A 27,314-nucleotide genomic window follows, 5' to 3' on the forward strand; every position below is an offset into this window, starting at 1 on the left:
AGTGCCATTTAAAACAGTTAAAAATGTGTCGATCACATGAAGAACAGTTAAAAAGATTTTTAACAAAGTTGTCGACGCAGCGTTTCGGTGTTATGATAGGACCTTCATCAGGACAAGGTTCTTATAGGGGAAGAGGGTTGTAATCGATCCTTAATATTCAATTAAAGGATTCTTCCTGGATCTTATAGGTCACCTTCTTATGGAATGGTGCAGTGTCACTGGATAGTTGAACACATCTTGAAATATCTGTGTCTTATGGTTAGTTCAAGGTCACCACCACTTTAATCAATAGTGAACCAGACAACTTCTTGAGAGGTAGTACGCTATTTATTTCATGAATAGTGCACGATTCTTATAAATTCGGAATATTCTTTAAGAGTCAAGGGAGCCACCGATTTTTTGTAGATAGTCAAAGATGCCCCACTAATATGGGAAAAGGCCAAAATCACAGCGCGTGGCTGGATGCTGTGATACTTGTGCCTTTCGTTCAGCGCTCTGGTTAATTAGCGCGACCTTCTTCAAATTCATCAAGAACTGATTTTATCATTTATCACGCTCTTTTGTTTGTACGTCGGCCTCCCTGCTCCTCTTGTGTCTCTTTGTTTTGAAATATATATATATATTCTGGCCTTTTCCCATATTAGTGGGACATCTTTGACTATCCCCGCCTCTCCACCGCTCTTACCTGCATGAGCCACAACTGTCTGCTTCCACCAGACAAAGAAAGTAAGCAGATAGATGCCATTGGCAAAAACATGTGTGGAACATCTGTATCTTATATGAAGGTAGCGAGTGCTTCTGCTTTGCTTTGGAGGTACAACAGATCCCTAGGGGATTCGCAGACCAGATTCACAGACCAAGCATTTACAATGCAATGGTTTTGCCTTTGTTAAAGTTTGAGCTATTGGCATTGCTCTTGACATTATTTTTATTTATGTTTTTTTTTAACATAAATAAATGGCATTGTCATTTGCAATGCCACTAGCTTTATCTCTCGCAAATGACACACACAAACACCCACAGAGAGCCCCCCCCAACACACACTCAGAGGCCCCCCACACACACACCCACCCACACAGAGCCCCCCACACACACAGCCACACAAAGCCCCCCCACACACACCCACACAGAGCCCCCCACACACTGCGAGCCCCCCACACACTGCGAGCCCCCCCACACACTGCGAGCCCCCCCCCACAGACTGCGAGCCCCCCCCACAGACTGCCGGTCCCCCACCGCCGGGGGCTACTAGAATGTCCCGTGTCGTGTCAGGCACTTACAGGGGTGTTTACATCTCCTTTGACTTCAGTCGGAGAGGCAGGTCTGTGGAAGAGAACTGCATGATGGGGCTATGGGAAGAGCTACAAGAGAGCACAGGGGAGAGGGGGGGAGGGGGTGGAAGGTGAGCATTAAGGTTGTGACAGATACACATGTGGATGGAGAGAAAGGGGGTCGATAGACTGATGAATGGAAAGAGGACAGACTGAAGGGATGGATGAGAGAAGGATGCGCGATAGATGTGTGGGTGGATGGAGAGAAGGATAAGAGGTAGATGGGTCAGCGCCTTGAAACCCTCACGGGTGAGTAGCCGAGCTACACAAAAGCATGATTGATTGATTGATTGAGGGTAGGTGGGTAGGTGGTGGAGGGAAGCATGGACGGAGAGGATGATAAGAGGTAGAGAGGTAGGTGGATGGAGGGAAGCGAGGACGGAGAGGTAGGGGGTAGGTGGATGGAGGGAAGCATGGAAGGAGAGGGGGGTGAGAAGTAGGGGGTAAGTGGATGGAAGGAAGCATGGACGGAGAAGAGGATGAGAGGTAGGGGTTAGGTGGATGGAGAAAAGCATGAACGGAGAGAAGGATAAGAGGTAGAGGGGTAGGTGGATGGAGGAAAGCATGGACGGAGAGGAGGATAAGAGGTAGAGGGGTAGGTGGATGGAGGGAAGCATGGACGGAGAGGAGAAAGAGAGGTAGGGGTAGGTGGATGGAGGGAAGCATGAATGGAGAGGAGGAAAGAGATAGGGGTAGGTGGATGGAGGGAAGCATGGATGAGGAGGAGGATAAGAGAGAGAGGTAGGTGGATGGTGGGAAGCATGGTCGGAGAGGAGGATGAGAGGCAGAGGGGTAGATGGACGGAGGGAAGCATGGATGGAGAGGATGAGATAGGGGTAGGTGGATGGAGGGAAGCATGGATGGAGAGGTGGGGTAGGTGGATGGAGGGAAGCATGGAAGGAGAGGGGGATGAAAAGTAGGGGGTAAGTGGATGGAGGGAAGCATGGACGGAGAGGAGGATGAAAAGTAGGGGGTAAGTGGATGGAGGGAAGCATGGATGGAGAGGAGGATAAGAGGTAGAGGGGTAGGTGGATGGAGGGAAGCATGGACGGAGAGGAGAAAGAGAGGTAGGGGTAGGTGGACGGAGGGAAGCATGGATGGAGAGGAGGAAAGAGATAGGGGTAGGTGGATGGAGGGAAGCATGGATGTGGAGGAGGATAAGAGAGAGAGGTAGGTGGATGGTGGGAAGCATGGTCAGAGAGGAGGATGAGAGGCAGATGGACGGAGGGAAGCATGGATGGAGAGGATGAGATAGGGGTGGGTGAAGGGAGGGAAGCACGGATGGAGAGGAGGATAAGAGGTAGAGGTAGGTGGATGATGGGAAGCATGGATGGAGAGGAGGATAAGAGGTAGGTGGATGGAGAGAAGCAGAGATGGAGAGGAAGATAAGAGGTAGAGGGGTAGGTCGTTGAAGAGAAGGATGGATCGATGAACAGAGTATGAATGGAAAGCGTTTAGATTGAAGGGGTGGATGAGAGAAGGGTTGACGCAGGGATAGGCGCAGAGAGGAGTGGGTGGATGGAGCTAGGGATGGCTGGGTGGAGAAGTGATGGATGCCTGTGAGACGGACGGATATGGAGAAGGGAGAGGAGCAGGTCAGATGATGGAGGGAAGGAGGGAAGGAAAGAAGGGTGGAGAGACGGGCGGATGAAGAAAAAGAAGGATGGATTAGTTATGGATGGAAGGAAGGAGGGGGAAGACAGGCACCGAATAATAGAAGGAATGAAGGATGCACGGGTGGAAGAGGACTGAAAGAAACCGGAGAGAAAGAAAAATGGAAGGGTGGATGGAAAAAGACAAGAATCGAGAACTGGAAGGAAAGACGGCCCCACACCCTGCTCCCCGGACGAGTGTCGACCCCACCCGCCGGTTCGGTGTCACATCGGGTACGTTCCAAGAGCTTTTTAATTGCCTTGTGACGCCCCTCAAGAAAACTAAACCCACAAGCGCCAGAATGCAAAGATGGTTCCATTGCTTGGAGAACTCCCCGGGCGCGAGGAGGCTAAAGTGGGTGCATGGTACCCCCCCGCCCTCCCCACCCGGTGGCAGCCTCTGCGCTGAGCCCTCCTGCTCCCAGTACCACCTGAGCTGTGCTGCCCGGGTGGACAGACTGCCCTCCTCCAGCAGGTCGTCCATCGGCGCGCGCGCGTCCATCCCGGGCCCTGGCACCGTCCGCGCGCCCGGGGGATCCGACTCCTCTTCCCACCGCCTCTGCCGGGACAGGCCGCCCCCTCAGAGAAAGTGAAAGCACCCGCGGCCGAGTGGGCTGAGTATGCGCACATGCCAACCCTGAAAAGCCCGGGCTAATTTTAGAAGTGGGCTTGCGGTTAATTATCCCGGCTTCCCCAGAAGACAAAGCGTGTGATCTTGTGCAGACCGATTTATCGGCCCGTAGCGCTACACGAAACTTGCGTGCAAAGCAGTGCACAACGCAAGTTTTTCAGCGAGAGGGGAGAAACAGCAGGCTGGAGCAGGAGGGGGCGGTTCCCACCGGACCACAGTTCATTTATCTGTTATGTCAAGAAATAGACTAAACAGCATTTTATCTTGACGTGTTCCAGTGGCTAAATTAGCAGCTCAAAACCCAGTGTAATGGGAGGAATACTTGCAAATAGTCTAGCCGCGGACAAACGCTCGGGGACCGGAGGACATGGACTCAAGAAAACAAACCCTAACGAAACTCCGCCCACCGCACATTTACCAACTCCGACGGCTGCAGCAGTGTAATCCGGCCCGGTAGAGGAGAGGCCGCCTCCAAGACGCAAGCGCACTTGCTATGGTTGTGTGGTTTGCAAATTGTGGCTCTCAGCGGTATGTCTCCCAACACCAGGTGAAAAGTATGGCTGAAGTCCAATACCCTAAATAGGGTTGCTCCCATTAGAGGTTAGTAACATCTTAAGCAGTGTGAAATAAGTGCCACCACAGTAAAGTCCTATCAGTAACCTGCGCTATAACTTTCAGGGCAGTATCCTGGCGCTGCTGCATGTTTTTAACTTATTTATGAATTTATCTTCAGAATGCAAATGTGCTGTGCAGATCTACCTCACATTTAACCATAGAAAACAATGTTTTCGGAAATGTGCATAATGCCACATGCTATTCGCCGGGATCTTGTATCCTCCCCAGTGCTAGAAAAGTCAGAATAGAACTTCAGATTTCGAGCGAAAAGGAGAACTTAGAACCGGAAAGTCACAATGTACACCTTATAGAAATATAAGCAATTTTGGAGAGCGTGAGAGGCAGCGGGAGGGGGGCGGGAACGGGGCCGGAGATCGGAGAGCGGGAGGGGGGCGGGAACGGGCCGGAGACACGGAGAGCGGGAGGGGGGCGGGAACGGGGCCGGAGATTCGGAGAGCGGGAGGGGGGCGGGAACGGGCCGGAGACATGGAGAGCGTGAGAGGCAGCGGGAGGGGGGCGGGAACGGGGCCGGAGATTCGGAGAGCGGGAGGGGGGCGGGAACGGGGCCGGAGACACGGAGAGCGGGAGAGGGGGTGGGAACGGGCCAAAAAAAAAGCAAGCACTCACCTGGACTTCTTCCGGGTGCCGTCAATGCCGGACCAGATTCGGGGGCGTTCCCGAGAACAGGCTTTCAGCTGACGTAGCCAAAAGCCAAAAATTCTCGGGAACGCCCCCGAATCTGGTCCGGCATTGACGGACAGGCCCGTCTTCCAATGGCTAGCCTCCATTTATGGAGCTAGCCAATGAAAGACGGGGGCCGTTCCTGTCTCCCATACCATACTCATTAGGTTTTCGCCTGCGCGAAAAAGCTGCGCAGAGCGCAGCTTTCGCCAGGCAAAACCTAAAAACTGCCCAAGGTGGATAGACAGGATTTTCAAGAAATTTTAAATGAAGGTGGCTTGGTGTCTAATCAAGTTGGCGCACGGTTACCCACACAGCATCTGTGCAAGGAGGTCATCCTGGCTGCGTCTCACTGGCTTGAAAAGCCAGAAGCACAATATAGAATAATGAACCTACCATTCTCGGGTAGCACCCTGTTTGGCACCCATGCAGACGAATACATGTCCAGAATGAAGACAGAATTGCACACTCTCAAGGCTGTTAGTCTGAAAAAGAAGAAGGAATTTCACAGAAAGTACAGGCATTATGACAGTTGATATTTTCCACAGAGAGTTGAAACCCTCACTGGCAACATCACCACCAACAGGCAGGTCACATTACCATCCTCGTACATCATCTAGAGGAAGAAGGTCACAACAACAACCTGCAGGAAAGTCGCCTGCTAAACAATGATTCATCACTTATCCCCTCTCCATTACCCACTCCGGTGGGGGGTAAGTACAGCCACATAACATGGAAGAGTGGCAATTAATCATAAAATACGGATGGGTCCTAAATAGTGTTCAGAATGGCTATTCTCTTCGAATTCAAGTCCCCTCCTCCTACTGTCCCTCAGGTGAAAGCAACACGGTACCAGCTAGACGTCTTACAGTCGGAAGTCATCCTTCTAATGGAAAAAGAGGTCATAGAGGAGTTCCCATGTCATCAAAGTTGATTGGATATCTATTTCTGTTACTTTCTAGTATAAAAGAAAGGACCGAAATGATGAGTTCAGACCCATCTTAGGTCCAAGAGTTCTAAACAAATCCATATGAAGAAAAAGGTTCAGAATGCTGGCCCTTCACCAAATATATCCACAACTACATCAAGGAGAATGGATGTGTGCAATAGACCTTCAAGATGAACATTTCCACATTCTAATTTCCTTAAAACATTGAGAATTTATTTGCTTTAAATTGGGATCTTGCCACTCTTATTACAAAGTACTACCATTCGGCCTAAAATCAGCCCCATGAACCTTCACAAAATGTATGGCAGTGATCGCAGCATTCTTAAAGAAAATCTTTGTTTATCCTTTGTAAGAAAGTGGCTCTATATATACTGGACCAAAGTAAGGTACAGTGTGTATACAGTCACCAATCTCCAGAGGTATAACAGAGGTTAAAGTCAGATATGACCTTACTCTCTAAAGTGGTAGCTTGGTCGAGCAGTAAGGCAGTATCAGAGGACAGTGTAAACCATTTGTTGTACACACTCAGTCAGCAAAAGGTTTCACACACTCAAGAACTGAACTCTAGGCCAATTGTTTTTATATCAAAAGATATAGTTGTTTTATTTTAGAGCCAACAGGTATCCAAATATACTTTTCTCAATATGAGTGACTTCAGGTAATTACTTTGCAGAAAAGCAATAGACTTTGTAAGTACAATAGCTACAGTGGTTGCAATAGGCAACACAATTCTAAACACAATTTAACATTGAGCTCAAGGGGTTTTTCCTACATAAATGCAGTTGATTACTTTAAGGATTACTTTTCTAAGCACAGGACTGGATCCTGGATTCAGTCCCGGGACCTAAGCTGTAAACAGTTAAGTAAAAGCGTTTTGGTTACAGTTGTAAATTTTAAATAATATGAATTTATTTTCAAAGTTGACACTTAGAAACTTTTCAGTGAAAAACTAGCAATGTTATCCTATGGAAGGAAATTCAAGTCACAGGTAAAGTCGGTTCTCATTACTTTTGTAATCCAGTACTGCACTCCTAGGTTCAGCACGGGGACCTCTACATAAGACAAGTACGTAATTACGTTTCAGTATTTGGTACGATTTTTAAAGAATATTTGTAGGTTGCAAAAATCGACACTTAGAAGAAATTTCACAGAAAAACAGTCAATGGTTTCCTATGGAAGAAAATGCAGGTAACTGATAAGTACAGTTAAGATTACTTTTGCGGTTCAGTACTGAGCTAAAAGGTACAGTACGGGCTTCTCTCTTGATCACAGGTGAGTATTTAGGAATTCGTTATTCGGCTGATTTTAAATGAATATTTTTAAGTTTCAAAACTCCACACAGTCAATGTTAGCCTATGGAAGGAAAGTGAGTTATCGGCTTTTAGGTAAGTAGTCGACTGGTGGAGTTAAGGTTCTGGGCATAGACTCAGGGTTCTCCCAGGGTCGGAAAGGTACAGTAGTTACACCCTCAGCAGCACAGGGGCAGCCGGGTGCAGAGAGAGTAGGCCCAATGCAATCCAATGGAGGGTAGGAGGCCTTCGGTTGGTGGCTGCAAGCAAGCAGGCCACACAGCTGTGGGAGCTGATCTCCTGGCCACTTACTCAGGGCAAGTGGGGAAGTAGAGTAGGGTAGTTGTTGCACTTCCAGCGGCACTCGGGCGGCTGGGTGCAGGGCGCTTTTGAGCCGTTGGGCGTTCAATGTAATCCAACGGGAAAGGTAAAAAGTGAACAAAGGCTGCAGGCTCGGGGACGGAGATTCTTCAGGTGCGACCACCACTTTGAGAGGTAAGTTGGGATCTTGGAGAAGAGGTAGGTACCTCAAAGGAGGGCACAGGGGGCTGCATGGCGCCGGGTGCAGGGGTGTCTTTTGGTGTCGGGAAATCTTACCCTCGGATGGTCGCGGTTGAAGGGGTCCCTGGTCCTGAGGCTGCAGGTGTCGTCTGGTTCATCGAGGAGGGTCCTTGGGCACTGGACTTTGGGTCCGAGTCGCCGGAGGGACGTCCTCATGGGCTTGGGTCACTCAGGCACAGGCCGGGCTTGGCGGGTGCAGAGTGGGCTGGATTTGCGGTTCCTGGCTGGCACCAGGGGTATTGCTGTTGGAACAGAACCACTGCTCATGGGAGTCCCAGTCTTTTGGAAGGTTAAAGGCAGGCACGTCCTCCGGGGTTGTCGAGGTTGCTGTCTGCAGGAGCGGCCGGAGTTTCACAGGAGCAGGTTCAAGGATCAATGGGCCTGTAGGTTTCTGGGGCCAAGTCAGTGGGCGTCGTCCTTTTGTTAGCAGCTGCATGGCAGGTCTTCTTGTTTCTTGGTCATCTTCATGTTGCAATCAGGATCTGAGGAAGGAAGGTTCAGGGTGCCCCTAAATACTAAATTTAGGGGCGTTACAGGTAGGGCAAGGGCAGGGATCAATGGATCCCTGTCCTGGGGTGGGTACAACCCCTAGTCTGCTCCTCTCCTGTGGGAGGGGGGCAGGAGCCTAGCTGTGATTGGGCAGGGCTCCCCATCTTCAAGATGGCCGGAGCCCGGGGTCGTGCTCCACCTCGCCTCTCCCACCTGAGGGGTGGAGTTGGCACAGGCTGGCACACCCCCTTTCCTGACTCAGGGTTTCCTGCTAGTCTTCCTGCCAGAGTGGGGGTCAGAACTGGTGGGGGTCAGTTGCTGAGTACAGCAAATGATCTGGAGTAGCTCACAAAGGCAGAATGCCTTTGAAGTTTCCACTGCCCATCCTGGGGGAGGAGGCTTGGCACCTCTTCCCAGGATGTGCATTGTTGCAGGCCCAGGAGAGCGAGGACTCTCCACCCAGGGGTCCAGGAACATGTCTGCTGTGTGGTAGCCTAGGCAGCCTCTCAGACAAGAGGTGGATTGTAGGTTAGGTTTCAGGGGGCACTTCTAAGATGCCCTCTGTAGTGCATTTTACATTAAATCCCCCACTGGCACCAGTGTGGGTTTAACGTGCTGAGAAGTTTGATATCAAACTTGTCAGTCTTCAGTGTAGCCATTATGGTGCTGCGGAGTTCGTAATGACAACCTCCCAGCACCATATACTCTTAATGGCATCACTGCCCTTACAGTGCCCAGGAATGGCCCTGGGTACAGTAGGGGCACAGGGCTCATGCCCCTGTGCCCACACCACTAGCATAGGGCACCCAGCTAGAGGGGTGGCTGATGTATGCCAGGGCAATGGGTTGGTGTGCATGGCACACAGGAATGTGTGCCATGTCGACTCTCTGTTTGGTTATGTACTTAGACACTCAGTCTGCCAAGGCAGTGTGTGAGTGCCAGGGTACAGGGCCCCTAAGGGTGGCAAAATAAGTGCTGCAGCCCTTAGGGGTCTCCACTGGTCACCAGGCCCAGGGTACCTCGGGTACCATTTACTAGGAGTTGACAGGTAGCCAGAGGTGCCAATTGGGTTTTAGTTCCAACACAGTTTTAGGGAAGGAACACAGGCCCTGGTCACCTGGTTGGCAGGAGCCCGTCGCAAACTCAGTCAAAGCACATCAGCAATTCATCAAAAAGTGGGGGCATACCAATGCAAGAAAGATGGCACTTTTTCACATCCTTACCTAGACGATTGGCTGATAAAGAGTTCCTTGCCATCTCAGACAAAGGAGCATTTTAAAATTTGTTTCGACACACTCACCAATCTAGGCCTTTGTATCAACTTTAAAAAGACAACAGCATTCAGAGTACAAAGATTGCATTTTCTAGGAGCTACACTAAACACATTGGGGCACATGCATTATTGAAAATACCGGTCGCAAAGGGGCAGATTCGCAGAATCGGCTCCTTTGTGACGAGTATTTTTGCATTTGGGATGCATTAACCCAAATGCAATTTCACAATTTAGGTAATCGCAAATTTTGTGATCGCTTAAATTGCGAATGCATTTAGGGAATCACAAATTGTGATTCCCTAAATGCAATGCATGATGCACTTCAAAATTGCGATTTCACAATTTGAAATCACAAATTACCATCAATTTCAAGTTAATGGTAATTTGCGAAAACTTAAAAAAAATACACAAAAGTGCATTTTTCAAAGTGCCATGTTGCGCACACACATGCCCTTGGGGCATGTGTGTGTACAACATGTGTTCACATGCCAATTTCAGGGGTGCATCAGTGTGGCCTTTTGGCCCCCTTGAACCCTTGAAATTGCCTATTTGCCTATTTGGTACTCGCAAATTGTGCATGCAATTCCCATTCATTCCTATGGGCCTCTAGGAATGAGTGCGATGAATGCGAAGCTGTTCCTTAATTGTGATTCGCAATTTGCAATTCGCAATTAAGAAATATGTTGGAATCGCTAACATTTTAGTGAAACCCACATGCATAGGCAATTGTGATTCCATAATTGTGGTTCCTTTATAATCGCAATTGCCTACATTGATGCATGTGCCTCATAGTCCACAAAAGTGTGTTCTTCAGAGGAGAGACTCTGAAATGTCGCAACCTTCTACAGATCATCCATCGGCAAGGCAGATTGTGTTTCCTCCGGGGTTGATGGCCTCTTGCATCTTCATAGTTTCTCATGCAATGTTGCAACTTTTCAGCCACTGGGAAGACAAGCTGACCCTATCGTAGACTGCAAGCCAGTCTCTCTCATGGTGGTCTCAGCAGAAGAATCTGATGGTGGGGGAACCTTTCCATCAGGATCCACCAACTCAGACACTGATCACAGATGCTTTCCTTCAGCAATGAGGTGCTCACATGGGTTCCCTTCAGACTCAGAGAGTTTGGTCGGACAAGGAAAAGACTTACCACATCAATATGCTGCAGCTGAAAGCAGTATACCTTGCTTTAAAATCTTTATTCCAGTAATAACAACAAACTATCTCCTTGTTCAAACCGACAACACAACAACTATGACTTACCTATACAAACAGGGGTGGACCCATTTTCATCCTCTGTCTCTTGAGGCTCAAGCCATTTGGAAATGGTTACTAGCCAGGATCTTAACAATAACACCCAGACGTCTGCCAGGTGTTCAAAATATGCAAGCAGATTCTCTCAGTCGACACATCCAAGAATATCCCGATTGGACTGTAAATGGCGAGGTCTTGCAAGATATTTTTCACGAATATGGGTATCCTCAAGTAGGCCTGTTCGCAGAAGCAAACAACTGAAAATGTCACAACTATGCGCCAAGGTACACCCAACCAGGATCTAAAAGGAATGACTTTTGATAACTTAGTCAAGGAAATTTCTCTACGCATTTCCACCAACTCCTCTCATTCCAAAAGTGATTTTCAAATTATACAAGTCCAAGACCAGAATGATACTAATAGCACCAAAATGACCTTGCCAGTGGTGCTTCACGGACCTTCTACATCTGTCAAAGAGGCCTCACAAGTGGTTGCTGTGCAAACAAGATGTCATGTACAAGTTCGGAGGACAGATACTACATCCCAACTTTCCATCACTGGACTTGACAGCATGGCTCCTGAATACCTCCAATATGGCCTTTCTAAAGAGTATATGGGGATTCTAAGAGAGGCTAAATGACCTTCCACTCAATGATCATATGCTTTCAAATGAAGAAGGTTTTATTTATGGTGTGTACCAAATTATTACAATCCGATCTTGTGCCAAGAAGATGTAGTCATTCCGTATTTTCTCCATTTTGCTAAATTGGGGCTGCAATTTTTCTCCATTAAAGTACATCTAGTGGCCATTACGACCTACAGGAAATTTCCTTCGCAGACATCTTTCAGTAGAATTCCAGCAGTGAAAGACTTTTTAGTAGGACTTAAAAAGGTGTTCACTCCACTTAGGACTCCCTCTCCTCCATGGGAAATTGGGACCAGATGTACGACCGATTTTTGTGGTTGCAAAGGAGATTTCAGCCCCTTGGCGATGGCAAAATAGTCAGGGCAATGTATTAACCCTATTTTGTGAGCCGCTAATCAATTAGTGACTCGCAAAATAGGGTTTGAGACTCGCTATTAGGAAGGGGCATGCCAAGGGCGTCCCTTCCTAATAGCGACTCAAAAACCCATGTATGAATATTTGCGACCGCAATTGCAGTTGCAAAATACTTGTAGTTTAACACCCTTCTCAGAAGGGTGGTAAACCACTCGCAAATGGGAAGGGGTCCCCTTGGGAATGGATGCTCAAATATTTTTTAAGGGCGGGCAGTGGTCCCAGGGACCACTGCCTGCCCTTAAAAAATGAAACTCAAAAGTTTCATTTTTCTTTTTTAAATGCATCCCATTTTCCTTTAAGGAAAACAGGCTGCCTTTAAAAAAACTGCTTTATTTAAAAGAAGTCCCAGACATGGTGGTCTGCTGACCCCAGCAGGCCACCATCCCTGGGAGTGCTAGCCAATTCCCAATAGGGTCGCAAATTGCGACAGCCTCATTAATATTCATGAGGCATGCAACTTGCAACCCCATTGGGGATCGCAAACAGTGTCTCAGATACTGTTGTACATTGGATTTTGCAACTTGCAATTTGTGAGTTGCAAATCCAATGGTCGTACATTTGGCCTTCAATATCTTCCTTTCTCAATTGACGAACCCCACATTTGATCCTATACATAAAGCGTCTTTGCAACATCTCACATGGAAAGCGGCTTTTCTTGTTGCAATCACTTCAGCCCGGGGGGGGTCAGTGACATTCAAGCTCTATGTTCTGAAGGGCTGTACCATGTTTTGTATTACAATACAGTGGTGATGAGAAGTAATCCAAGTTTTCTTCCAAATGTAGTTTCAGACTTCCACATTAATCAAAATATTTCACTAACCTCACCTTCTTTCATAATCTTTTCAATCCAGCTGAAACGTCTTTACTCTCTCTTAACATTAAAAGAGTGATAAAGTTCTACTTGGATAAAACCATGGTTATAAGGAAATCGGATCACTTTTTTTAAAATTATGGTCAGCTGAGAGCAGGTTTTGCATCCTCTAAATAAACTATTTCTAGATGGATAGTTTCTTGTATACTCCTTACTTACCAGCAATCAAATAAATACTTACCTGTAAGGCCTAGGGCACACTCTATAAGGGGAAAAGCTGCTGCTGCAGCTCTGTCAAGGAATGTACCTGTTTCTGAAATTTGTTAAGCTGCTACATGCAAATCTGCCCATACATTTACTAGGCATTACGGTTTGGATTCAGATGCTAAAGCAGGTCCTCAAGTATGACAGTCTTTATTGAGGAATGTTTTTGACTAATTGTTGAAGCTGCTCATGTTTTCGAGTTTGCACTTTGTAGGATGGGCTCGTAATTCTATTCAGTGCTTATGACTATTGATGAGGAACCCCAGGAAGAGAAGGATACATTGCTTACCTGTAATCCTAGCTTTCTTCCAGGGGAATTCTTATCAAAGTCATAAGCAAACAACCCACCCACCGCCCCGGATGGAAACTATTGCAGCTCGCAACAAATTCTGTATCCAGGATTCCTTATTTCCAAAATGACCTGACGTAACTGTCACCTGAGAGGCATGATGGGATACAGCTAGTACTGTGAGGTTCTTAAAGGCACAGTGACAGTTTTCTGTGGTAGCTTTAGTCTACAGCCAACAATGTCTCATATTCCTTTACTTAAAAAGAAAATATACATAGTACTACCTATAGGGTTGCTACATTTATATGAAATATTTAAGAAGTGCTCTGGAGTTCCACACACGCCACTATTTAGTGTTTATGACTTTGATAGGGATTCCCCTGGAAGAGAACTAGTATTACAGGTAAGCAATTGATCCTGATCAAAACGTGACCTTAATGCTGGCTAGCACCAGATAAAGCTGGCTCAGGCCAGTCATTACATTAAATTCTCAGCACACATGGGCTTCAGGAGATATCGGAGGCTGAATTTCGGCAAATCCTCGGTGGCATAGGTGTTCCAGAACATCATACAGGAGACGCTCTCTCAACTGATAGGTGTCATAAACATCAGTGGCGATATCCTCATTTTCTCCGAGACCCTGGAGGAGCATGATGTGCGGCTCAGAGTGATGCAGGAGAGGCAGGTCAGTTGTGGCCTCCTGCTCTACAAAAAAAAGTGTTAGTTCTACCGGAACTCCATCGGCTTCTTCAGATATTCTCGAGAGAGAGCGGCTGAAAGTGGACCCCAGGAAAGTGGAGGCGATAAGGAAAGCAACAATTTCCTGGAATGTCACAGAGGTGAGGAGCTTCTTGGGGATGGCAACATACTATGGCAGATTAATTTCAAACCTAGCCACTTTGTCTGAACCCTTGAGATCCCTGACAAAGTCGGACACTGTATAGGATTAGACGCCACAGACAAAGCATTTTACCAGTTTAAAGAAGCACTTCTGTCTGATGCCACCATGGTGTACTTTGACCCTCGACCCACGACAGAACTTGTGCTGAATGCTAGCCCCGTTTGGCTCGGAGCAGGCCTCTTGCAGGAGAAAAATGGAGGGTCATGGGTCACCACTGCATATGCCAGCAGAGCACTGTCGGCATGGAAGCTCGATATGCTCCGGTCGAGGGAAAGGCGCTGACAATCAGATGGCCATGTCACCATTTCCACCTGTATTTGTGCAGACTGCAGTTCCAGGTTATCGTGGACCACAAGCCACTAGTCCCGATCTTCGCTGGAACCTCTCAACATGCGCCCCGCCCGCATTAAGCGATGGGACGTACAGCTGCAGCCCTATTCATTTGACAGAATGTACCACCCAGGAGTAAACAACCCAGTTGACTATTTGTCTTGTTGTCTTCAGGAGCAGCTGGCCAACGGTCATACGAAGAAGATGAGGAAGCGGAAGAATTTGTGCGAATAATCATGCACAATGCGTGCCTGCGAGCATTGCTGATTGAGGAAGTCATGAAGGCGACCATGTTTGGCAAGAATCTATCCAAGTCTATCCAAGGCCAAGAAAGCTCTCCCCTTGAAACAATGGAAGAATTTTCTGGAGGGAGCCGGATCAACACATGATGATGACTGCACTTTGGAGAGTCGGGGTGAACTGAACACCACGAGGGAAGGGCTGCTAATGCAATGGAGGTGCATTGTGATACCCCGCTGTCTGTGGGCGAGGGTGGTTGACTTAGCACACCAAAGTCACTAAGGGCAATGTGAAAAAGAAGGTGCAACTGCGTGACAAAAGTTGGTTTCCTGGAATGCACACATTGGTAGATGAGAAGGTGCGTGGTTGTCACTCCAGCACGATCACCAGCGGTAAACCACAGCCTGCCCCCATACTAACTGAGGAGCTTTGGCTGAGACCCTGGTCCCATCTCAGCATGGACTTTGGGAGCTCCTCCGACAGGCGGCTCACAGCAGTGCTAGTGGACAGTCCCACAAAGTGTCCGGTGGTGGAGCTGGTACAGTCCACTCATTCTCAAAGGTAAAGCTAATCCTCGAGAAAATCTGCCTGACTAAATCAGGACTGACAATGGGCCTCCATTCCAGGGGCAAGACTCCCAGCAGTACTTGATGTCACCTGACATACAACATTGTAATGTGACTCCTCAATGGAATCAGGTGAATGGGGAGGTGGAGTGCTTTATGAACACATTGAATCGAGCGCTCTGCTTCGGAGTGGAACAGGGTGAAGAAGGAGAATGCTGCCTCATCGATTCCTAAGAGCATAGCAGCAGACACCGAATGGCACCACAAACTGTGCGCCAATAAGCCTGCAGATCAAGCGGCATACCAGGGACAGTATCCCTGCTGGAACCAGCTGGCAGCCAGTGATCCTGGATGTCCAAGCGGCGCAAGAGAAAAGAAGGAAAACCAACAGCTAAGTCTGTTGCGCCCGGCACGCTGCTGCCCCAGCGCTTTCAGTGGGCGACTGAGCGGTCATGAGGTATCACCACACAGGGTGGAAATTCCGCAAACCATTCGAGTAGAAAGTGTTGATAGCCATAGAGATCCAGGGGACTATGGTCACCGTGAGGCACGAGCAATCTACCGTAGCCCTGGATGTGTCCTGGTTCAAGTGTGTCACCTTCCCTCGAGGGGCAGAGTGACGCTCAGGCAGGCTGGGACGTTGAGCTGGCTAAAGGCGAGGTGACAACTGACCCAGGGACAGCTGATACCAGAAAGACCTTCAGAAACCAGACGGGCAGAAGATGGCCAGCCTGGCCCCACCAGCAACCGTTACCATCCGGTAGCCACTGTTGCGGCCTCCGCTGTGGACATACCCCACATTATTGTTAAAACTGAAGGGGGCTGGAGCCAGAATATGGCCTTCGCACAAACCCAGCACCAAGCCAGTTGCTCCGAGACCATATATGCCTTGATATGGTTTCAGTTTCAAAATAAAGTTTGGATGGGATGTAGCAGGCCACCTGTTCTCGACTGTACATTGTAGCACCATCCTGAGGGCCGGGCGCAGCCCGAAGGTGTACATAAAAGCTGTGATGACCTCTTGGGGCACACCCAGAGAGACCACGTAACAAGTGTCTGTGTATTTCATTCAGCTTGCATACTGCATTGCCCTAACCAAGCCGGCTCATCTTTAGGAGCCACAAGGGTTCTACACTGACTACAGTATTTGTTTGAGATTCAAAATCCAAGGACCACCACATCCTCTGAGGGAGAGTTGCCCCTGAAAACTCACTCATCCCTGAAAACGACAGGGCATGCACATAAAAACAGAGGAATTTCTTCAGGAGGTGAAGGGTTTTATGGGTAGAGTAAACCAGAATGTAGAAGGGGAAAGCAGCTCAAAAAGCATGGACGATGGGGAGTGAATACATGCATTCACACAACACAAAAGGAATGGGACAAGGAAAGAGATGAAGAGAGGAGGTAATGGCAGTTCTGTGCATGTCACAGTACTGAATTAACAGGGAGAACAGTTCATCAAAATTGAGGAGTGAACTGCAGGGTCCTGAGTGGGTCCTAAACCAATAATAAACGGAATCAATAAAAGCATGGGACAAGAGAAAGAAATAATTGTCACAACACTAAATAGACAGATTGATTGTTCAACAAGCATTTTTTTTTGTCCTCATTCACCTCCGATCTCACTGAACAAACTAGCCGTCCGTACCAAAGCCAGGTGATGGAAGAGTTGTAGGCTGTTGACTTGGGACCAAGGGCAACACCCTGCCTACAGGTACCGTGACAGGCTCGGATGGCACTTGCCCCCCGAATAAAGGGGGAGAGGTCACTCTTCCACTCGGCCCGGGTAAGCCTGGCGACTATTATTGTTGGCCTGTCGGGGAACTGGAGATGCCCAACATAGTCAGAAATCTGCCAAGGAGGCATAATCATAGGACCCACAAATAATTTTGAAGATACTTAAATAATTGTTTAACTCCCTAACAATCTCACCCGACTAAACCACATATCATTTTAACAAAAAATCCCAAATAGCTATCTTTTTCCTGCCCAGAGATTGAAACAGATCCATCTTGGATGTCTCAAAGAGCGAGGCCAACCAGTCAGAGTGCAAGGAGGGTGTGGGATCTATCCATCTTTTACATATTTGCCTCCTAGCTAATAGTATAGCATAAAATAGGAAGGATCTAGCAGAACCTGTGATTTCCTTAGATAAACCAAAGATTATCAAGGCAAAATTTATTTGGATTGGGAGGCCTAAAGTATCCGCCACAGAATTTTCTACTCCTTCCCAGAAATCTGCATTGCCTGATAGTCCTTGAACATATGTACATCTGAAGCTGCCGCCAGATCGCATTTTCTACACCTGACTGGAGGCCCCCCTCTACATTTTAGTCAACCTCAGCGGAGATAGGTAGGTCCTGTGTGCGGTGAACAAGTGGTTCCTCTTAAGCCAGGCTGGGTTTACAATGGCGAATAAGATCTTAAACGAAGTTTGCCACAAATACTTCCACTGTTCATTTGGTGAAGGACCCCCCCCCCACACAATTCTTCGGCCAGTTTGAATTCCCCGTCTACAGCCTCCTCGATGGTCCAGTACCAGAAAGAAACCTCCTTCCTACTAACTGGTCTTACCACTAACTAATGTTCCAAGATGTTAAAGCTACCTTTGGGAGGTTTCAGAGTTTGGGCCCAGCTTTGCAACTGAATGTACTTGAACAACGAAAGACCCACTCCAACCCTTTCACTGAGTGATGCCCATGAAATAAGGGTACCCTCATGGGCCAAGTCCCCCCACACCTTTAAACCAGCTGCACTAGGAGGTAATGCCAACCTATCCTTTAGGCACTCAGGTGTGCCTGGTAAGTCCCAAAGAGGGGCGAAACTAGAAAAGTAGTTAAGACCAGCAAGGCGCTTGAGACTGGCCCACGATCTGGCCATTGCCTGGAGAACTTTAAGCTTGCCCTTTTTGAAAAATTATGGTTCTCCAAATTTAAACAGGAATCCCTCCTCTGATAGGCTAAACCCCTTTAGCATTGCAGAGAACATGGCCCCCACCCCTGTGCTTGCTGGAGTTTTTAACAGCATCCTAGAATGCAACAGCTGGAAAGACCATGCATAATATTGCAGGTCAGGCAAAGCAAGTCCACCCTTCTCCCTCATACGCCTCAGCTCCTTCCAAGCGATTCTAGTGGACCTATATGCCCAGACAGAAGAGTTGATAGCCTGCTGGAGCTTGTCAATAGCCTTTTGTCAAAATGCACGGGGATAGAATTACAAAGGAAGGTTATCTTGGGGAGTACCACGTTCTTAACCAAATTGACCCCCTCAAGAATGGTTAAAGGAAGATGGGCCCAAGATTTCATCAGTTTCTGGCACTCCCTTGAGACAGCCTCAAAATTAACCTTTGTAATCTTGGCCATGTCCTGGACTATTCTGACTCCCAGATACCGCATACTGTGCTTGGTCTGATGCTGGGGCCCCTCAAGATTCCATGTCATGACCTCAGTGTTCAACAAGCAGAGCCAGTAGATTTGACTTTTCTATAGTGCAGGTAAACACGCAGACAGATATACAACATTTACACAGGCATTGATATGGATGACACATAAATAATACTATGCAGGCAGACCGAAGGCACTCATTCATACATACTAACTGACATGTAGCCACACATACACAAGACCAAGAGCCATTTTCTACTATGTTATGACAAGAGAAAGAGAATGATAGAACTAAAGAGGGGGAATGAGGAAGGGGCACTGTGAATGAAATATTCGCCTCTGAAATGAATAGTAGTTGGTAGCCGACCTAAGGAACAAGGTTGAAGGATACAGAAAAGTACAATTAGCTACACGAGAGAGAAAGAGGAAACAGGAGACTGCAAAAGGTATAAATCAGTGATAGGGCAAAGCGCGTGAGGAATTGAGCTTGACGTACAGTAAGATATAGTAGAGTATTATGGAGATCAATGAATCCATTACTTCCCAGTAATCGTCATTGCTCCGATTAAGCTCCTCCTCGTCCCAGTCATTACTATATGACCCATCCCACCTCCAGACCGGCACTTCTACATGCTAGTTTTATTTTTTTTTAATTCTATACTTCATAAAGACTCCTTCCTCCCTTCTCCATGCCTGCTAGTAACAACACCAGACAAAAGCAATCAGAAGGGGAGAGGGAGGACATGACTGGGACGAGAAGGACATTAATCAGGGTAATGAAGTTTACTGGTAAATCATAGATTCATTACCCCCTCATAGGACCTCATTGTCTCAGTCATTACTATATGAGGATTTCACAAGCAAACAAAGAACTTGCTTGACACCATGGTCTGCAAACAAAATTTATTAAACCAAAGAACTTGCTTGACACCATGGTCTACAAACAACATTTATTAAACCATACTCATGTCATTGTTGCCTTCACAATACTAAGAGCAAAATTATCCACAGAAGAATGTAACACATGAAAACACATGAAAATGATAGTGCTTAACAAAGGTGTGATTAGACTGCCATGCAAATCTCTTGAAGTGACTCGCCTGCTGCCTCAGCCCAGGAAGTCGAAACTGACCAAGTAGAGTATACCTGGACCTGCATTGAAGGGGGGCACACCCACAGATTTTTATGCCTGACAGATTGCCTGTCGCACCCATCTGGTAAGCGTGGTAGTAACACATTTTTTCACTTTATTGACACTACCAAACAAAATGAATAAGGAATTGGCAAGTTGAAAATCGTTTGTATGCAGTAGATAAATTGTCAGAGCCCTCTTAACATTCAAAGAGGATGGCAACTGAGGATTGCTTTCCTCATGAAACATTGGAAAAATCACCTCTTGTGGCAAATGGAACATAGAAGGCACCGTAAAAACAGAAGTTGGATCCAACCGCAAGTTTGCTGTGTCAGAAAGAATCTGTAAATAAGGGTATGATATAATTAAAGGCACTAATTCACCTAATCTTCGGGCTGAAGTAATGAGTAAAGACCAAAAGGAAAGCAGTTTTAGTGGACACCCACATCATTTCTGCCTCAACAAGGAGTTCAAAAGGGAGCATTTGTTATCCCAGAAGGACAGCAGGAAAGTCCCAGGAAGCAACAGTGACCGATGTTACTGGGCCTCACAGCTGAAATCTTTTAAGCAAATGGACAACCAAAGGAACAATGAAATCCAATTCCACTTCAGACCCAAGACAAGCTGAGCCACCAAATTAACTGGAGCTAAATTCTTTATAAAGCCATTTCTCAAACTCAAGAATCTGAAATGGATCTCCACCAACTGGATCTACCCAGTGAACCTCACACCATTTCATAAAAGATCCCCAGTTCTTATTATAGGAGAAAAGAGTCAACATTTCACAAGACAGTTGTATTTTTGCTGTCAAATAGGAAGAATTACCCATTTTCTCCAGTGCAAAATGCTCAAAAGCTAAGACATCAACTTCAGTTGTTGAAGCTGTCCCAGTAGCAATGCTGGAGACTATTGAGGGGATGGAATTAGTAGCAACTTGACACATATGCCCCAGGACAACTGGAGCAATAGTGGAACTAAAGCCGACAAGACCGAAAGTACGAGTTACTTACCTTCGGTTACGATGTATCTGGTAGAGACGATTCTAGCTGCAGATTCCTTTACTTAGAATTTCCACAGGTGTGAGACTGGATGCAGAAACTTTTTTGCCACAGCATCCCTGCGCGCTGGGGGCGAGACAACATCACGCGACTCCGCCCAGGCGTTGTCCGCGCACGTGACATCAGCAAGGTCACATAAGACCCGCACCGGCGCACCTACGTCAGTTTTCTTCGGGTAACTTTTCCACACCACAACGCGGAACCACCAGATATAAACTGTGGAAGCATGGAAACAAAGTGCAAAGAGCAGAAAATTGGAAAGAAACAGTTGGAGGTGGAATCAGAGGAACATGGCGGCCGCCGACTGAAACGAACGTGGGCGCTCCCCCTCAGGGCTCTAATGGCGGCATGAATTGAGATTTGAGCAAATCTGAATACCCCCCCCCCCCTTTATGGAAGAGCACCCGATAATGATTTGAACTCACCTGTGGCCGGGGGACCTGGTGTCAGCATTGTTGGCATCCGTGTCTTCGCTGGTGTCAGCCTCGGCGAACCTCGGAACGTCCCGGGTGGCGCTCGTGGATTCAGCGTCTGTGGTGGAGGCGAGGAAAAGTGCGGGAGGAGTGGCTCACTGCTCGTCCTCCGGTCTGTGCTACGAGAAGGAAACTCGACTGGAGGCGCCAGGCGGTTGGAGTACGAGTGAGCAGGCAGCAGAGCGGGTGACTTTACCTGCGACAGTGGGCTGGAGGTGGGAGAGAGCAGCCACAGAAGTGAGACGGTCTGGACAGAGGCAAAAGCTAAGTTTGTGGAAAAACGGTATTTTAAGGTCAGAATACTCGGGAGAGGGAGACAGATTGAAGGCTGAAGCGGAGAAGGAACGGGCATGTTTTTGTGTGGAGGAGGTTTTGGGTAAAACGTGTGATACGCTTGGGGGATTAAAAACAGTCGCTTCTTGGGGGGCAGTTGTGGTGATTTTTGACTCTCCATTGTTCCAGTGTAAGAAAGGAAAGGGTAAATCTAAGATTAACATTTTTGACGTAGACATAATTGTGGAGAGAGACACAATAGGTAGGGTGTCAACTGACTGTATGGAGAGTGGAGCATCCACACAAGAGGGTATTTTTGCCCTCCAACCTACTAGATATTCACTTAGGGCTAGAGCAGCACACATCGGTTCAAACAAATTGATTACTCACTCAATTATCCCGCAGCGTGCAACCCCCCCTGTTGCAGAAGTTAACACTATGACCAGGAAAGGCAGACAGTTTAAACAAGAGGGGCGCCAAGGATGACCGATAACCCCAGGCCTTTCTAAAGCACATAAGACCAAGACAAAAATAAGAGAGGAGAAAATTGTAGAGACTAAAATAAGAATAACACCATCTCTGAAATCCTATTACCAAGTTATGTCCCGTGCTTCCTCTAAAAACTCTCAATCTCAGCTAAACCAACAGACCCCGGCGCAAATTAAATCCCTCCATGAGCCTCATGTAGTCACTATAGCACAAAGTACGCTCGTCGAGATTGGTCTAAATGAAAAAGAGAACCCACTACCTAAATCTATCGATATGGACAGTAGCGAGGCCACCAAGGAAGCGGTAGCAGAACCGACATTACTACCTCCGTCTAATCAAGTTCAGGTTCAGGTTCAGACCCAAGAAGTACATCCAGACATTCCTCTTATCAACAGATTTTCCATATTTGATCAGCAAGAGGAAGCTACCCAAGGCCAAGAAATGGATCAGAGAAACACACCAGATTTATCAACAGCAATTTCAGCGAAGGGACTGAACAAAGAAGCGATAAAGGAAGACACCATTTGTTCCCTGGTAGTGAAAGAAGTACCATCTCTTATCTCTCACTCACTGGCAGATATTCTACTGGCCCTGAAAGAAGAGATGACCAATAGGTTCACAGTCTCCGAGGCAAATCAAGCAGATATGGCCAACAGGTTCCTGGTTTCCGAAGCCAATCAAGTGGCAATTCGGTCCTCTTGTGAGTTATTGGCTCAGAAACTGGAGGTTGTTACTGCACGCACGGACGCAATCGAGGAAGAGATCCCTAAGATCAAAACTGCTATAGAGGCGACGACATCACAGCTCGGGAAATTGTCAGCACAAAACAAAGAGCTCAAAGATGATCTTGAAAGGTTGGAGAACCATGCAAGGAAGAACAACCTGAAGGTTATGAACTTACCCGAGGCAATTGAAGGGGATGATATTAAGGGCTTTTTAATCTCCCTCTTAAAATGAACAGTGCTTAAGGACCACTCAGGAATTGACCTAAATCATGAGATACAGAGAGTCCATAGAGACCCATTCAAAAGGAATCCTGGCCGGGTAAAGCCTCGGAAGATCTTGGTTAATTTTTTATCCTATATAGTAAAAGAACAGATTTTGTCCGCAGCTCTGAAGGAAGGTGCCATCTCCTCTCCATTTGCAGATCAATCTCCATTTTCATTTTTCATTAGATCAGATGTCTCCCATATAACGGCTGAGAGGCAGTGGGAACTGGGAAAGAGATTGCCAGAGCTAAATGGACTGGGGGCAAGGGCCCAACTGAGATTCCCAGCGACCTTGCGCGTAATGTGGAACAACCAAATGCACATAATTCGCTCTCCACAGGAAGCCGATACCCTAATTGCGGATATAAAGCTTGAAAAACAGGGAGGGGTAGGAAAGGGGTGATATGGAAGTTTAAATAGAGCCTCAAGTCAAGCCGCCAGTTTAAGTATATACTAAAAAGTTATTTTTTTTTAAAAAATCCCGGAGGGGAGAGAATGCCCGAATAGGCAGTTAGCCTTTTCCTGGTAGGTAGGGTTCCCCAAGGGAGTAATGGGTTAGGGAGGCACGGGGTGGGAGGGTTGGAAGGTCAGTTGGGGGGGAGCACAGGGTGGCATAAAAAAAAAGAAAAAAGTTTCTCATCTCATAGGCTATTTATACAGTATGGTGATGGTTGTTTGTTAAGTAGGGGAGGTAAGATGAAAAGACAAGATGAAAGGTCTTAATATCCAATTTATTTCCTGGAATGTGAATGGTCTAAGATGCCCAAGGCGACAGAGACTAATCCTTAAATATATAGAGATGTTGCCAATACAGGTTTGCCTACTACAAGAAACGCATTTAACCCAAATAGAGGCTGAGAACATCTTCGCTAAATTATTGTGGTTACAGTGTTTCTGCCAATCTCAGCAAGTGGTACATTGTCGAGGAGTGGCAATATTGGTTAAGAGGGGTCTAAAATGTGAGATAAAATCGGTCCTCACAGACCAATCAGGAAGATGGATTATTGACCAGTTAGAGGTGGAAGGTGAAAGAATTACATGTAGTTCTTTTTATGGTCCGAATGTGGACGACCCCTCTTCTTTGATTAAACTGCAAGAGAATCTTATCTTAGCGTCACCTCCAATGATTGTGGGGGGTGACTTTAACATTCGCCTAGACCCAGTAATGGACAGGTCCAATCGCAGTAGAGTGATCGGATCTCCAAGATCGAGAAGGGTTCTAAAGAATCTTCTCCTCAATATCAACATGGTAGATGTTTGGAGAGCAAAGATGGGCGACACACAAGGCTTTACTTTCCACAGTAAAAAAAAACACCATCTTGCAAGGATAGACTATGTCTTAGTCAACAAAGAAGACATTGACAAGATCCAAAATATCTCTGTAGCACCTAGGCATCTTTCGGATCATGCCCCTTTACTTTTTTACTTTCACCACTAGTGGAGCATGTCGACAGTCAAGGTGGACTCTCAATAGAGCCTATTTGAGCGATATAAATATCATCCAGGTAGCAAAAGCGGCCTCAACTGAATTTTTCACATTTAATATGGGTTCTAGTTCAATGGACCAAATTTGGGACGCCTATAAAGCTAATTTAAGAGGGGTGTTAGGCACCCAAATAAGAATAAAAAATAAGAAAAGTGCACAAGAGCTACAGACCCTCAAGGTAAGAATAACAGACCTCGAGAGAGAAATAAACCAAGTAATCCAGCCCAGCCCTAGGCGCTAGGCTACTGGAAAAAGATCTTGAGAATGCAAGACAAAAACTAAGGATCTTTCTGGATGGGAAATGTAAGGCTCAATGGCAAACACGCAGTATGGAAAACTTTGAGTATGGGGAGAGAGCTGGAGCATTGCTGCCGTGGAAAGCTAGAGTAGACAGAGCAAGAAATGATATAAATGAACTTATCATAGACAATGTAGGAACAAAATCTAGTAATTCAGAGGATATCCAGGATTGTCTTCGGTCTCTATTTACAACTTTATATAGTGAGGAAATAACACCTTCCCCAGAAGCAATTAGCGCATGGCTCAGGGATAAGTCCATGCCTGTCTTAACTAAAACAGAAAATTAATCACTAGAAAGACCCATCTCGGTGGAGGAAATAAAGACTCAAATCAAGAAAGCTAAAAACAAGAAAGCTGCGGGACACGATTCCCTCCCCAATGAAGTCTATAAGCTATTAAGCAAAGAGTTATCATCTATCCTCCAGACTCTCTTCAACTCAGTTTATACCACTTCTGGGGCGGTTCCAGGATCCTGGAAAGAGGCTACAATAATTCTAATATTGAAGCCAGGGAAGAACCCATTGTTGGCCGATTCCTACCGACCAATCTCCCTGCTGAATGCAGATTATAAAATCTTTATGGGTATTTTAGCAGGGAGGCTGGCAAAGCTTGTACCAAACCTGATCAATTCCGACCAGAAAGGTTTTATGGTCGGAAGGTTTATCCAGGAGCAAACGCAGACCTTGATTGGTAACATCGACTTGGCTGGGAGGAGGAACAACCCTTTAGCAGTAGTGGCCTTAGATGCCGCTAAGGCATTTGACCGAGTGTGCTGGAGATACCTTTGGGGAGTACTAGAAACTGCGAAAATGGGCCCTGTATTTATACATACCTTAATAAAATGCTATTCTGGGGCATCAGCAAAAATCCTGGTAAACGGCTCCCTTATCCCGAGTTTTGAAATAAAGAGGGGAACAAGGCAGGGTTGCCCTCTGTCCTCTTTATTATTTAATATTTACATCGAACCCATGGCACAAATGATCAGGTTGGACAATATCATCAGTCCATTTAAATCACAAGAGTACCAGTGTAAAATAGCTCTCTACGCAGATGATGTCATTATATATACATGTGATCCTAAAATAGCTATCCCTCGGATTGAGACATTGCTGCAAGAGTTTGGGACACTGTCGGTTATCTTGCTAACTCAGCTAAAACGGAAATCATGTGTTGGAACACAGTGTACAGAGGTGGCCCAGAAAGTGGGGAGTTTAGGTATTTGGGGATTAAAATTGTAAAAGATCTAAAGAAAATCCCCATGTTAAATCTGGCTAAGGTTGAAAAAGATATAGAGTACCTCTTTGCAAGATGAAAAAACCTCCCCTTGTCCATTTATGGCCGGGTCAACCTGGTAAAGATGACAGTCCTCCCCAAATTGACCTACCTGTTTAACACCATCCCCCTTACTTTTCCACACAAAGCTATTAATAAAATCCAGGGGAAGATTGGAAGTTTTATATGGGGACAAAAAGTGCAAGACTGTCGTGGAAGAAACTGAGAAGGAAGCTACTAAAAGGCAGCTTGGCTTTACCAGATATTAACTGGTACTTAATGGCATTCCAGTTTAAAAACATTAGAATGTTGCTTACAACACCGGCCGAATCTAAGTGGGGTAGCCTTTTGAGGGAAATGACTATTGCCGAAGGAGATAACGGGCAAGACCGATTCCTGTTTAAATTTGGGGCGCCCAGGTTCTTTAAACGAGTACGCTTGAAAGTCTTGAAAGCTGCCTTGTCAACATGTTACAGGCTGAGGTGAGTATGGGGCCTGGGGTACTTCTCCAACTTAGCCCCAATATGGGACTCACCCGGGACCCCAGAGTGCTTAAAGGACAGCCTAGCGGCTCCATTGAGGAGGGAGGGTTTGCAGACATGGCCAGAGCTGGCAGACGGGGACGGTTTACTCCCTTGGGAATATCTATCGGCCAAGATTGGTCCCACACTTTCAAGATTCAAATACATACAATTGAGATCATGGTATGAAGCGGAAGAGAGAGAGATCAAAGGAGATTGGGAGTTCGAACAGCTTTTTTTAGATCCGCATCCAAAGAAAAAAGAAATAGCCTATTGGTATGCAAAGCTGCTCGAGGCGGAGAATAGTGTGATCCCGCCCCAATCTGCTGTGTGGAATTCCCTTCCTCAGGCTTGTCCGGTAGAGGAAAGGTTTGAATCATCCTTTCAAATATTGTATAAGTTAAACCAGTAGGCCTAAAAAGGAACGACTTTTTTGTGTTAAATAGGCTCTACTTTACACCGGCCAAAATTGCAAAGTTTGCCCCAATCCCTACCCCCAAATGCCTCAGATGTAATTTCGACAAGGCCGACGACCTACATATGTTTTTTGACTGTCCGGTATTAATTTTATTTTGGAAAAATGTGAGAGAAATACTGGCTGCAATTTTTAGTATTGATCTAGAAATGGACATTAACCTGGTCATATTTGGAAAAAATGACTTTACTGATGAGGTGCTCTTTCAGCTGGATAAAGGTTTATTACTGTATCTGATAATCTTAGCCAGGAGAGAAATCTGCCTAAAATGGAAAGATCC

General features: G+C 46.6%; 1 protein-coding gene across 5 annotated transcripts in view; it reads left to right on the forward strand.

Annotated features, from left to right (window-relative positions):
- Nucleotides 1–27,314, forward strand: part of ENTHD1 (ENTH domain containing 1) — a 1,583,016-nt gene that overhangs the window by 572,287 nt on the left and 983,415 nt on the right. The window lies entirely within an intron of this gene.

Source organism: Lissotriton helveticus, chromosome 1_1 (genome assembly GCF_964261635.1).
Source record: "Lissotriton helveticus chromosome 1_1, aLisHel1.1, whole genome shotgun sequence".
Lineage (NCBI taxonomy): Eukaryota > Metazoa > Chordata > Amphibia > Caudata > Salamandridae > Lissotriton > Lissotriton helveticus.